This window comes from Euleptes europaea, chromosome 11, assembly GCF_029931775.1.
Source record: "Euleptes europaea isolate rEulEur1 chromosome 11, rEulEur1.hap1, whole genome shotgun sequence".
Lineage (NCBI taxonomy): Eukaryota > Metazoa > Chordata > Lepidosauria > Squamata > Sphaerodactylidae > Euleptes > Euleptes europaea.
In genome coordinates, this window is record NC_079322.1 from 14585054 (window position 1) to 14599267 (window position 14214).

Genomic DNA, 14214 nt, shown 5'->3' on the forward strand with positions numbered 1-14214 from the left:
AACCCTGCTCATACAATTGCACAGGACTCAGGGAGAACTGCCCCACCCTGGATGGCCCAGGCTAGCCTAATCTTGTCACATCTTGGAAGCTAAGCAGGGTTGGCCCTGGTAAGTAGTTGGATGGAGACCACCAAGAAAGTCCAAGGTTGCTACACAGAGGCAGGCAATGGCAAACCACCTCTGAAAGTCTCCTGTCTTGAAAACCCTACCAGGTTGCCATAAATCAGTCATGACTTGATGGCACGTTCCATCACAACCAAGGAGAACTATGCCCAATTCTATCTGTATAGACCCAAACCTTAATGGGTGTGTGACATCCATGTGGGCTTCAGTGACATGACCCTTACCAGCAAAATCACAGAATTAAACTATCATTCATATTTCAAATTCATGGAGTTTGGCCTAAAGTGAAGTTTTGAAGTTGATTTGAAAGAAGAAGAAGAAGAAGAAGAAGAAGAAGAAGAAGAAGAAGAAGAAGAAGAAGAAGAAGAAGAAGAAGAAGAAGAAGTCAGTGCATTCTTCTGACCTCTTAAGCTCTGTGGTGGTAATATCCCTTTAGTGTGGAAGTATGGTGTGCTGTTGGTTATCATTGCAAACTGGATGACAGGAAAAGGTAGAGAGAAGAGCAATATAAACAATTCCAGATGGATAGCCATGTTAGTCTGTGGCATCTAAAATAAAAGAGTCTTCTGACTGGATGGAGACCACCATACCATCTAAAATCGCAGATGTCATAGTTCCACTTCATTGGTCAGGCCACACCTGGAGTATTGTGTGCAGTTCTGGAGGCATCTCTTCAAAAAAGATGTGGACAGAATCGAGCAGGTGCAGAGAAGAGCAATGAGGATGATCAGAGACCTGGAGACCAAGCCCTACAAGGAAAGGCTGAAGGAGTTGGGAATGTCTAGTCTAGAGAAGAGGAGGTTGAGGGGGGACATGATTGCTCTCTTGAAGTATTTGAAGGGCTGTCACTTAGAGGAGGGCAGGGAGCTGTTCCTGTTGGCAGCAGAGGATAGGACTTGCAATAATGGGTTTAAATTGTGGGAGGAAAGGTTCTGGTTGGATATTAGGGGGGATTTACAGTAAGAGTTGTTTGACAGTGGAATCAGCTACCTAGGGAAGTGGTGAGCTCCCCCTTACTGGCAGTTTTTAAACTGGACAAGCACTTGTCAGGGATGCTCTAAGCTGAGGATATGGAAGGACAGAGGTGCTATCATGACATGAGTGCTAATTGGCTCAAACTGGAAGAAAATAATAATGGAGGTATACCTCCACCAATGTCAGTGAACAGAAATGTCAGCAGTGTGTGTGGATGTAAAAATACAGGAGATGAATTATCTCAGTGGTGCCATACCCATTGTCTTTGGTCTTACTATCAGAACTTTCGTCTTACTATCAGAACAGTAATGTTATATTTGGGAAGAAGAGTCCCAATGTGGAACCACCACCAGTCTCAAAGGAGTCATAGAATCATAGAGTTGGAAGGGGGCATACAGGGCATCTAGTCCCCCCTGCTCAATGCGGGATCAGCTTAAAGCATCCCTGACAAGTGTTCATCCAGCTGCTGCTTGAAGACTGCCAGTGAGGAGCTCAGCACCTCCATAGGCAGCTGATTCTACTGCTGAACTACTCATAATGTAAAAAAAATAAATCCAAATATCCAGCTGGTACCTTTCCACCCACAATTTAAACCCATTATTGCGAGTCAACCTCCTCTTCTCCAGACAGAAGATTCCCAACTCCCTCAGCCTTTTCTCATAGGGCTTGGTCTCCAGACCCCTGGTCATCCTCGTTGCTCTTCTCTGCACTCACTTCATTCTGTCCACATCCTTTTTGAAGTGAGGCCTCCAAAACTACACACAGTACTCCAGGTGCGGCCTGACCAATGTGTTGTGCAGTGGGGACTATGACATCTTGCAATTTGGATTTGATGTCTCGGTTGATAACACCCCAATATCACATTAGCCTTTTTTGTCACTGCATCACTGACTGCTCATGTTGAGCTTACAGTCCACCCGTACCCCAAGATCTTGTTCACATACACTACTACCCAGAAGTGTATCCCCCATCCAGTCTGTGTGCTTCTCATTTTTGCTACCCAGATGTAGCAAAATTCTTATTCCTGTTGAATTGCATCTTGTTTGCATTTGCCCACTTTCCCAGTGTGCTCGGATCTTGTTTGATTCTATATCTTCCACTCCTCCTAATTGGGTGTCATCTGCAAATTTAATGTGTATCTACTTATGCCGACCCCACAGGGCTTACAAGGGAAGAGACGTTCAGAGGTGGTTTGCCATTGCCTGCCTCTGCTTAGCACCCCTGCCCTTCCTTCGTGGTCTCCCATCCAAATCCAGGGCCGTTGCTTCTGAGATCTGCTTATATTGGGCTACCCTGGGCTGTCAAGGTCAGGACAATATTCTAATGCAATACAGTAAATTGTGTACAACAGGATGAATTCATAGTGCCATCTTGTGGTGCAAACAGAAAAGTATTACATTTTTAGGACAGAAAGGAATGAAACAGAGCCGTGAGCTGAGAAGTGTAAGACCTGTAGACTCATAGAACCATAGATTTGGAAGGGGCCATAAGGTCATCTAGTCCAACCCCCTGCTCAATGCAGGATCATCCTAGAGCATCTCTGACAAGTGTTTGTCCAGCCTCTGCTTAAAGACTGCCAGTGAGCTCAATACCTTGCTCAACACCTTGCTAGGCAGCTGATTCCACTGCCGAACAACTCTTACTATAAAAATCTTTTTCCTAATATCCAACCGGTACCTTTCCTCCTGTAATTTAAACCCATTATTGCGAGTCCTATCCTCTCCTGCCAACAGGAACAGCTCCCTGCCCTCCTCTAAGTGACAGCCCTTCAAGAGAGCAATCATGTTCCCCCTCAATTATTAGAAAGAAATTATTCACATCTGCAAAAACAATAATTCAGTTCTGTGGCTCCAGTCCTTCATAGTGGTAGAACCCCCATCAAAAGGAAATGCTTTGTTAAAGAGATTTTGACCTACAAAGGGGGAGGGGGGAGATGTGCTAGGGAGCTATTCATCTAAGGGGGCCAGCCGTAAGTCTATTGATTTATATATTGGCTTACAGATAATCAAATAGGGACCCTCAGTAGATACTAACAGTATCATTTGCTGTGTGTTTAGGAGTCTTGCTTGTATGTAAGCCAATGTAGTGTGCTCTTTACAACAAAAACCACAGTGAAAACATTGGGCAGTTGTTGGAAGGATTTCCAGGGAGATGTAATAAAATCAAAATTGAATATCTTCTCTCAGATAAAAACCAGGTCTATAACATTAAAAAAAAACTGAGAAGTGATCTTACATTAAAGAGTAGTATAGATTTTAGGTCCTTGAGATTATTTTAGTTTTCATTTTCGTTAAGGAGTGTTAATATGTTAAACACATCTAGTTTATCTGTATTTGTGGCTGATGTGTCCTATGATTATTTTATAAAGTTACCATTTTTGTATTTTTGTTGTATTTGTGGACAGTAATAAATACTATTGATTGATTGATTGATTGATTGATTGATTGATGTAAGCCAATGTGGTGCCCTGAAGAAGAATAAAACACATCAAATTACTGATAAAACTATATTTGTTTCATTTACATTTGACTTTAAAAAAGCTGATCAATGTGGCACTGCAGGACCGCCCATCTGGGGTAGACACCCTGTACGAGACCGGCCCGGTAACTTCTCTAACCGTGGCAGGCACCCATGCCAGGCCAGCACCGTAGTTACGGGCGTAGACGGGCGCCTCTGGCTCCAGGGCTCTGGGGGCTGTGGCCGCCTCACGGCTGGGGGGGCGGCTCGAGGTTAAGTCCGGGTGCAGCCGGTCTAGGAACAATCTCAGGCGGCGGCCCATAAGGAGCTCTGCCGGGCTGCGGCCGGTGGTGGAGCATGGGGTAATGCGCTGAGTCAGGAGAAAGTTGGCTAACCTCGCTTCCCATTCCCCATGGATTAGCCGTCCAAGTGCATCTTTCATGGTGCGCACCATTCTCTCCGCTTGCCCATTCATGGAGGAGTGGAAAGGGGTCGAAGTAACGTGCCTTACCAGGTTCCGTGTCATGAAGTCCTGGAACTTGGCGGAAGTGAACTGTGCCCCATTATCCGAGACGACGGTGTCCAGCAAGCCGTGTGTTGCAAAGATTTTTTGCAACACTCTTACCACGACCCGGGCGGTCATTGACATGACGGGGACTACCTCCAGCCATTTGGAGAAAGCATCTACAACCACCAGGAAAGTCTTCCCGTGGAAGGGCCCCGCGAAGTCAATGTGGATGCAGGACTATGACGCACCCCCCTTCCAACCACTTCAATATCCCACTCACGCAGCCCGGCCGTATATGCTGAGGGGGAAAGGCGTTGGCCTGAGTATATTTGTGAGGAGAATTATTTTTTCTTCTTCTCCTCCAGTCCCACACTGGTATTTACCTCAGTGAGAAATAGGAGACAAGAGGCTTTTCAGCTTAAACAGAGAAAGCAAGGAAGTTTATTAAAGAGAACTCACAGAGATAGGTTTTCAAGGAAAAGGCAGAAATTTTGGAGGGAAAACTCAGAGTTAGATTGATACAAGCAAGATTGCTTTAGAGAAATAGCTTAGATGTTCCCTTTACTCCAGTTACTTTCAGTTCTCAAGCTTAGTTCTACCTCACAGAACTATTATTCAGACGTTCAGACCCTCAGTCTGTCATTCAGCTTCAGACTCTCAAAACTCTGTCCCCAGCCTAGCTCTCTCTCCCTAACTACCCCACACCGGTGGTTGTAATCCTCCACACCTTCCTGCTACCGGAATAGCTCTACCTCAGAGACTAATTCCCCTTGTGACTTGAGAATGGGCCCTCAGTCTCTAACCCAGTTCTCACTCCTGTTGCTCCCACAGGTTGTGTGTGTGTCAATAGCTTTGGCTTTCGCAGAACCCCTCAGGTTCACAGAGTATAGTCTGGCTTCCGCTCGGTCTCGCTACCAAGCTCTGAATCTCTCTGGCAGGTCCCAAGCTTCCACTACTTTCTCAGCCTCCTCTCAGGCTGGTTCCATGCTTCGCATCCTCTCACAGCCCTCCTGTCAGGCTGGGTCCCAAACTTCGAATGCTTCCTCTGTCTCTCTCAGCTCAGAGTGGCAGCTCTCTGGCTCCGGCCACTCTTCGCCTGTCAGCTCTTGCTGCTGGTTAACCCCTTATCCGTCACATGTCCCACCTTCTGAGATGATTGCTTCTGGGGAGGTTTACAAACCTCTCCTAGGCAATGAATAGACATGAACACCCTGGGTTATCCTATAACATATTTTTACTAAACATTTCTTATTTTTACTTAACTTCTTGGGACTGTGCATGTTGTCTGATGTTGCAGATCTCGGCTCCTTCAGATCCCAGGTCTTCTGCTTCTTCTGGGGACTGTGCATGTTGCCTGATGCTGTAGATCTCAGCTCCTTCAGGTCCCAGGTCTTCCGCTTCTTCTGGTGTCTGTGCATGTTGCCTGATGCTGTAGATCTCAGTTCCTTCAGGTCCCAGGTCTTCTGCTTCTTCTGGGGTCTGTGCATGTTGTCTGATGATCTCAGCACCCTCAGGTTCTCCTGGAGTTTCTGTAGGCAGGAGATGTCATCTCGGCTCCCGATGTCATCTCGCCCCGTCCACGTCTCTCTCCGGATGTCCAGTGGCCCTCTAGGTTGTCGTCTGCAGAGCATCTTAGAATGACTAACTCTGGAACTCTCCGTAGACGTAGTTGTGGAACCTCTTCACCCCTGCAACGACAGCCAGGGCCTCCTTGTTGATCTGAGCATAGTTCCTCTCGGCCAGAGACAGGGTCCAGGAGTAGAAAGCGATCGGGGCCTCCCCGCCATCCCGCAACCCGTGACTGAGGACAGTGCCAACGCAGTAGGGCGAAGCATCACAGGTCAAGACCACAAGTTTCTGTTCGTCGAAATGGATGAGCATGCTGGAAGAGGAGAGCAGGCCCTTGGTGTTGTCGAAAGCGCCCTGCTGTGGCGGGCCCCAGGACCAGGGGCAGACTTGTCCAGGGGGTGGTGCAGCGGCTCCGCCACTGACACCTTGTTTAGTAAGAAGGCATGGAAGAAATTCAAAAGTCCCAAGAACGCCTGGAGCTCCTGCTTGGACCGAGGCGGCAGGGCATCCTGGATAGCCTGGACCTTGGATGGAGTTGGGCGGATTCCCGCGGCGTCGATGAGGTAGCCCAGGAACTCCACTTGCTGCAGGCCCAACTGGCACTTCTCCCGCTTCACGGTGAGCCCCGCGTCCCGGAAACTGCCCAGGATGCGGCGGACATGCTCCAGCAATTCGCCCTCCAAGGCCCCGGCTACCAGGACATCATTGAAGTATGGAATCACCCTCAGAAGCCCTTTGAGCAGGTCCTCCATGAGGTTCTGGAAAATCCCCAGGGCCGTGCTGAGCCCAAACTGCAGCTGCTTCACCCAGAACGCACCCCGGTGCGTCACGATCGTCTGGGCGTCTGCAGCTGCCGCATCGACCGGGAGCTGCTGATACGCCTGGGCGAGGGCGAGGTTAGCAAAGACCTTGCCGCGGGCAAGGAAAGCCAGGAGATGGCTCACGACGGGCACAGGGTAGGAGTGGTGCTGCAGAGCCTTGTTAATGGTGCACTTATGGTCTGCGCAAATCCACACAGCCCTGTTCGGTTTGAGTGGGGTGACGATCGCAGCACTTCGCATTCGGGATGGGCTCCAGGACCCCCTGGGCAATGAGGCGATCCAGCTTCTCATCAATCTTATCCTTGAGGGCGAAGGGAACTCGGAGGGGCCTGAGATTATTTTTTAGCACCTGACCTCGAATTTAACACATTTCTAGATTGGCTTAATAGCCATGCGGTTATTAAATTCACCGGTAAAACTGATCCGTGGCAACTTCCTTTTTTAGATACTATGGTACATTGCAGCACTTCCAATGTATTATCAGTCAGTTCCTTTACTAAACCAACTGACCGTAATGCCCTATTACATTATAACTCCCATCACCCTAAACATCTTAGAGAAAATCTTCCTTATAGGCAGTTTATTAGGACTAGACGTAACAATTCGTTAGATTGCGACTATATTAAGGATGCTATGGCTTTAACATCGGCTCTAGCCAATAGAGGATATCCACCCAATGTCATTAGGAGAGCAAGAGAGAGAACTGAATCTAGACACAGAAGTGACTTTGTTTATAAAAATTCAACTAGACAAGCGTTTAATGCTCCCCTTACTTTTGCTTTTCAGTTTACTCATCTTTCATACCACATCTCAGGCATTATACGACGACATTGGCATTTATTGTTTGACATTCCAGGTTGCCAAATACAACCCAAAATTGGGTATCGTAGAACACAGTCCATCCGTGAAAAGTTGGTCCACTCAGATATATCTCAGGCTTCTCATTATACACATAGCACAGAACATTTCTGTTGCCACAAATGTGCAGCCTGTAATTTAAGTTTAGAGGTTAAAGAATTAAAAAAAAAAAATTCTGATTTCATTTTCAAACTTAGGGATTTCTCTAATTGTGACACGAAATTTTGCGTGTATCGCTTGCTTTGCCCATGTCAGAAGATTTATGTAGGCTCCAGTGTACGTTCCATCAAAACGAGAATTCTGGAACATAGGTCCAGAATACGCGCTGGCATTTGTTCTGCTCCTGTTGTTGAATGTTTTCTTAAATTTCGCCATGATGCAAACGACCTCCGGTTTTTTGTTGTTTGGAGGCTCAGAGGTGTACGTTATGACAGAAGATACACTGAATGTTTGCTTAGACAAAAAGAGGCATACTTTATTCATTTGTTTAAATCTCTGGAACCACAGGTTTTGAACTTAGAGAATGATTTGACTTGTTACATTTGATATGAGTGTGTATCACTTTAAGAATTGCCTGACATCGCGCCCCACCTGACTAACATTTAAGCTGCTCTGAAATGTAGTTACGTTTGCTACTGATTGTATCCTGTTTGGGAACGTTGTAACTAGTTGAAATTGTCTGTGCAACCATGTATCAGTGAATTATTATCCTGTTGGAAGAATTGATATATGAAAAAGAATACATGGGTTGTTTTTGCTAATCCCTATGGGAAACAGAAATCTACGGCTCTAGAAGCCTTTCTTCAAAGACAAATGTGCATATTACTGTTTTGATTGTAAGTATATTTGGTAAATAACTTTACCTTATTATATAACCTATTAGGCTTAGCAGTAAATATGTTAAATGATTTTTTGTATATACAGGAACGGGACTGAGGAAGATATGAGACTTGAAACAATCGTATCCCTTTTCACCCCTTCTTTTTCAAGACCTCAACCTTGGACTGAAAGTTACTGTATATGTTTTTATACACCTGTATAACATATATATGAATTACACTTTTGTCACTTTGTTATAGCATTGCCTGTGTTCTGTACTCTCTTCCTAATCTTAGATATTAGTACAGAGGTATTAATTTTTGGTTGCTCAACCTCCAGGTTGTGGCTGAAGATCTCCCGCTATTGTAACTGATCTCCAGCCAATAGAAATCAGTTCACCTGGAGAAAATGGCCGCTTGGGCAATTGGTCTCTATGGCATTGAAGTCCCTCCCCTCCCCAAACCCCACCCTCTTCAGGCTCCACCCTAAAATCTCCAGGTATTTCCCAACCTGGAGCTGGCAACCCTATTCTACAGGCATAACTACTAAGACAGATTAACCTGACCTTACAGGTAAAGGGTGGGTTCAAAGCATCATTTTACTGCTTTGATAGATCATAGGGCAATATTAACTCCCACCCTCCCATTCATATTAACAAAGATTTACTGCTATACTAATATTAAGTACATTCTAAATTGCCCTAGTGCAGATTAAACTATAGGGCTGTCAATTCGGTTCCATCCGACAAGAAAAACAGCCGAATTTTCCCTGATTCGGTGGTTTCTACTTCGGATAGAACCGAAGTCAAAAAAGGCGGGAAAACGACGAACCGAACTCGGCGAGTTAGGGCGGATGCCAGATAAATCCGTACAAGTTTGGCGCCCCCAAAGCAGCATTCTCCCGTGGCCAGTCGGTGGCCAAGCTGGGTCTTCTTTTGGCCAATCAATCATGGATGAGTGTATGAGCACGGCCGCAGTGCGGCCCGGGGAGAGAAAGAAAGTGTGTCTGTTTGTGTGAGAGAGAGAGATCCCCGTGGATGGGGGGGCTGCATGTGCACATTCGCGGCTTTCCGTGGCTCCGGGGGGCATTTTTGGAGGTAGAGGTCCCAAACTTTCAGGGTAGCTTTAGGGGACCCTTCTTGCAAGAACCCCCAGGTTTTGTAAAGATTGGGTCAGGGGGTCCCGAGATATGGGGCCCGGAAGGGGTCCCCCCAAAATCGCAAATTGGAATAAGGCCATTAAAAACACATTTGCAATTTTCCATGGCTCCAGGGGGGGCCATTTTTGGAGGTAGAGTTATGCGGTCCCCCCCATCCACCCATTGGAATGATTGGGAGCAGGCAATCCTCAATGTGCATCTAGAGAGCGGCAAATCCCCCCCTTTGGCTTCCCACACACACACACACACACACACACACAGTAGAAGCCAGTCCGTGGCTTCTAAGAGCCGATGTAACTACACTGAAAGTGCATCCAGCAATGCTCAAAGCATAAGTAAACAGCGTAACTAGCATGGGTAAGGTATCTTTTCATTTCAACACAGCCAAAGTGCATCTCATAAGGCTACTAGCGTCAGTGCAACCTGTGCATATTGCGTATCTTCAGTATTGACAGATGTCATGCTGCTGGATTCAAAGTTTCCGCAGCAACAATCACACTTGCAAAGAGATCAAGCCCCCCCAAGACAGGTAACCCCCAAATCACACTCCACAGAGGCAATCAAGCCCCCCCAGCAGAACAGCCCCCCCCGAACCAGAAGACACAAATTCCAAATGAAGGAGAAGAACGGGCCAGACAGAGAGAGACTCACTGACATGGGATGTACTAGAACGAATGACAGGCTAGCCCATTATAAACAACAGGAGCTGCTGCACAGCCCATTGGAAACAATAGGAGGCAGCCAGAGAGAGATTCTGTTAACCCACAGTTAACTCCAGACGAAGTTGGCAACAGGTAAAAACAGCAGAAAGCACAGTCCCACAGAGAGGCAATCGAGCCCACCCCCCCAGCAGAACAGGTAAACCCACCCCCCTTTGGCTTCCCCCCTCTCTTTCTCTCTCTCTCTCTCACACACACAGAATCTCACCCCCTAAATTCCCACACACAGGAAAAAAAATTATAGAGAAAAGCCCCAAAATGGGTCTTACTGTGGATGTCTTCTTCTCTTCCATCAGGAGCAGGGACTGGGAGTCAGGACTCAGGAGTAATCCAACATGATTCTAGCAGACTCACACACAGAGACTCTCTCTGGCCATTTATGCACGGGAGGTTTCACCTTGGATTTGCCGCTCACTAGATGCACATTAAGGATCGCCTGCTCCCAATCATTCCAATGGGTGGAGGGGGGGGGAACCGCATAACTCAGGGGCCCCTGACCCAATCTTCACAAAACCTGGGGGTTCTTGCAAGTAGGGTCCCTCCAAGTTACCCTGAAGGTTTGGGACCTCTACCTCCAAAAATGCCCCCCCCCCCCCCGGAGCCATGGAAAGCCGCAAATGTGTTTTAATGGCTTTATTCCAATTGGGGGGGACCACATAACTCGAGGCCCCCTGACCCAATCTTTACAAAACTTGGGGGTTCTTTCAAGAAGGGTCCCCTCAAGCTACCCTGAATGTTTGGGACCTCTACCTCCAAAAATGCCCCCCCAGAGCCGTGGAAAGCTGCGAATGTGTTTTTAATGGCTTTATTCCAATTGGGGGGAACGCATAACTCGGGCCCCCCTGACCCAATCTTTACAAAACTTGGGGGTTCTTGCAACAAGGGTCCCCTCAAGCTACCCTGAATGTTTGGGACCCCTACCTCCAAAAATGCCCCCCGGAGCCGTGGAAAGCCACAAATGTGTTTTTAATGGCTTTATTTCAATTGGTGATTTTTTGGGGGACCCCTTCCGGGCCCCATATCTCAGGGGACCCTGACCCAATCTTCACAAAACTTGGGGGTTCTTGCAAGAAGGGTCCCCTCAAGCTACACTGAAAGTTTGGGACCTCTACCTCCCAAATTGCCCCCCCCCCCGGAGCCATGGAAAGCCACAAATGTGTTTTTAATGGCTTTATTCCAATGGGCGATTTTAGGGGGGGCTTCCGGGGCCCATATCTTGGGACCCCCTGACCCATTCTTTACAAAACTTGGGGTTCTTGCAAGAAGGGTCCCCTCAAGCTACCCTGAAAGTTTGGGACCTCTACCTCCAAAAATGCCCCCCCCCCCGGAGCTGCGGAAAGCTGCGAATGTGTTTTTAATGGCTTTAAATGGCCAAATTTATTTGCGAACTCCGAACTTAGTGCCAAATTCCACAGATCCGAATCGGGGGAGTTCGGACTTCAGCATTCCCTGAATAAAAACGGGCCAAATTTTGCCTAATCCGAATTTTTTTTCAACAGCCCTACTAAACTATGGAATTGGCTAAACCAAGGAAGAGGGGACTGAAAAACTACTGGAGACACTGACATTGTTAGGAAGCTGCAGCCTGACAATGACTGTGGTTAGGGTTGTCGCGGGAGGTGGCGGATTGTGCCAACGTCCAGGAATGACCACCAGAACCACTAGAGCTTATAGAAATGCAGTTGTTTATTTACAGTGCTAAATACACACTCTATCCACCATAATCTCCCAACACAGACTCATGGAGTCTAACACTTATATACACAATGCCACCTCCAGGCATCAATTAACAGTTCAGGCTGAGTCACCCTACAGGTGCAACACATCACCTCAGCCTCAGGCCTCAACTGGTTCTGGCCAGTGTAATTAGGCCTCCTAGGGGCTTTCCAGGCCATTGCATCAGCCCAGGTTGACATTTAGATCCCCTACATCTAAATCTTCCTGCCACAGCCAATATGACAGCCTTGCATATTCCAACAAGGGTAGCCAGCTCCAGGTTAGGAAATACCTGGAGATTTTTGGGGCACAGCCTGAGGAGGATGGGGTTTGCAGAGGGAAGGGACTTCAATGCCATAGAGTCCAATTGACAAAGCAGCCATTTTTTCCAGGGAAACTGATCTCTGTCACCTGGATATCAGTTGTAATAATGGGAGGTATCCAACCACTACCTGGAGGCTAGCACCCCTAACTATAGCAGCCATCAGCTCAGCTTGATGGTCTTGCCTTTCTCCAATGCTGGCTCGTTTGATGGACTAAGTTTCTTTCAGTAAACTTTACAGAAAGACCCAGCCAGCAGAGTCAGAGCTACTGCTGTTTACTCCACTCTGCCTTCCCTGTGCCCCTAGTGGCTGTTATGCAGAACTGCATTGAAAGTAAAATAAATTGGCATGCCCTTGCTGAATGCAGCATGACTTGATGGGCCCTTGAGCTGACATGGACCCCAGGAATTTTGTCCCCCCCAGCCCCCCATCTCAGCTGCCCTGACAGTCCAGGGTTAGCTGGGTCCAGATTCACAGGTTGGGCAAAAGAACACAGGCCAGCATAACTGCAAGAACCAGCAAAACTCTCTGCTTAGCCCAACACTTCAATATCCTGAAGATGAAGAATCCCCACCTGTCCTTGGGCTTCATCTAGCCAGAGCAGAACTGAGCCCCAGTTCTGCAAAGCACTATACAGGTTGAATATCCCTTATCTGAAAATCCGATATTCAGGCTGACTCAAAAACAAGACCAATTTCTCTTTTTGTATTTCCTTTAAGCAACTGGATCCCTTTGGGGAGAACAGAAACATGGACATAAAGGGTAAAAAAAAAAAAGGACTGGATTCAGTGTTGTAAATTGGGGTTAAAAGTGGGATCTTGGTTCCGAAAAGCTAAAAGACCATGAGCAGAAATACCTGTGGATGAAATATGAGCTTCCCCTCCCCCGCCACCCCATAAGTAGGCATCTGAATTTCTAAATTTTGAATATGATTTAGGTATTATGATTGTTTGGGGGCTTTTAACTGACTGGAAACGTTTTGGTGTTATTTTATTGCTCTTTATTGTATTTATAACGTTGATTATGATGTTAGTTGCCCTGAGCCCTGCTGTCAGCTCAGGCGTTCACCCCTAGCTCCCCATAAACAGACACACTCAGACGGGATCCGAAGCAATGCTAATTTAATGGGAGCAAAAAGGCAGATTTACAGAAGGTGACTGCCCTCATGTAAGATGAGGGCGTTAATGAAAGCAAAGCGGATCGGGTTGCAATATAACGGAATTCAAAACGAAAGCAGCAATACACAGTGAACTTACAGGTTACTATGAACTTTCAGGTTACTATGGATACCAGAAGATAATGTTTTCTCACAGCTTCAAAGTCATAACACAACAGCATAAACAGGATTCAGCATGAGACCAACCTTGACCAGCAGCCAGCACCTGGCCTTGAAAGGAGGCCAGCGCTGGGCTGCGGATGTTAAAACTGAACAGCAAAAGGAGCTCAGCTAGGGCCTCGACAGGACGCCAGCCTCTGGCCCACACTCCCTAGTAGCAAGGCCTGACACCTGCTTTGCCAGGGAGGGTGGGATATAAGAGTATAAATAAATAAATAAATAAATAGGTTTGGGCAATCAGTGGTGAAATCAGTCACCCATAGAGGTGAGATGTGGATCTTGCAAATGTAGAAATGACTGTGTCATCCTTATGCTGAGGTCAATTTCAGTTTTGCCACTGAGAAGACAGCATCCCTTTAAGTCCTAATGGAACATCAGAGCTTTTTCCTAGCCAGAAGATGGCGCCCAAGCCTTAGTAAACCAAAGCGAGAAAGCTATCCCAGTTCTGAAGAGCAGGTGGTGTTTGAGATGCTTCAGCTGATGCAGATTTCTCAGCAAGGTTGCAAATGCAGCAAGGGTGTTTTCACACATGACATTTAGGGGGAATCAGAAGATTTTTGCTTGACATCCAAGAAATTTTGAGAGAAGCCAAAACAAAGCTTGCTTATCGTTAGCAACATTTCTGGGAGTGAGGCTTATACTCCTGTCCAACAGTGATTCATTTCTCCATAGGGAGATGCTAGTGCCATAATCCCAGACAGAGGGCTGGGTTGGGATGTTAAGACAGTCCTGGAGCAGACTGATCTAAGGGGGGCCCTTGGTGTTTGGCTGGAACCTGAGCACTCATAGTCAATGGCTTCAACCCAAGTCCAGGTTGAGCAGACAGACCCTG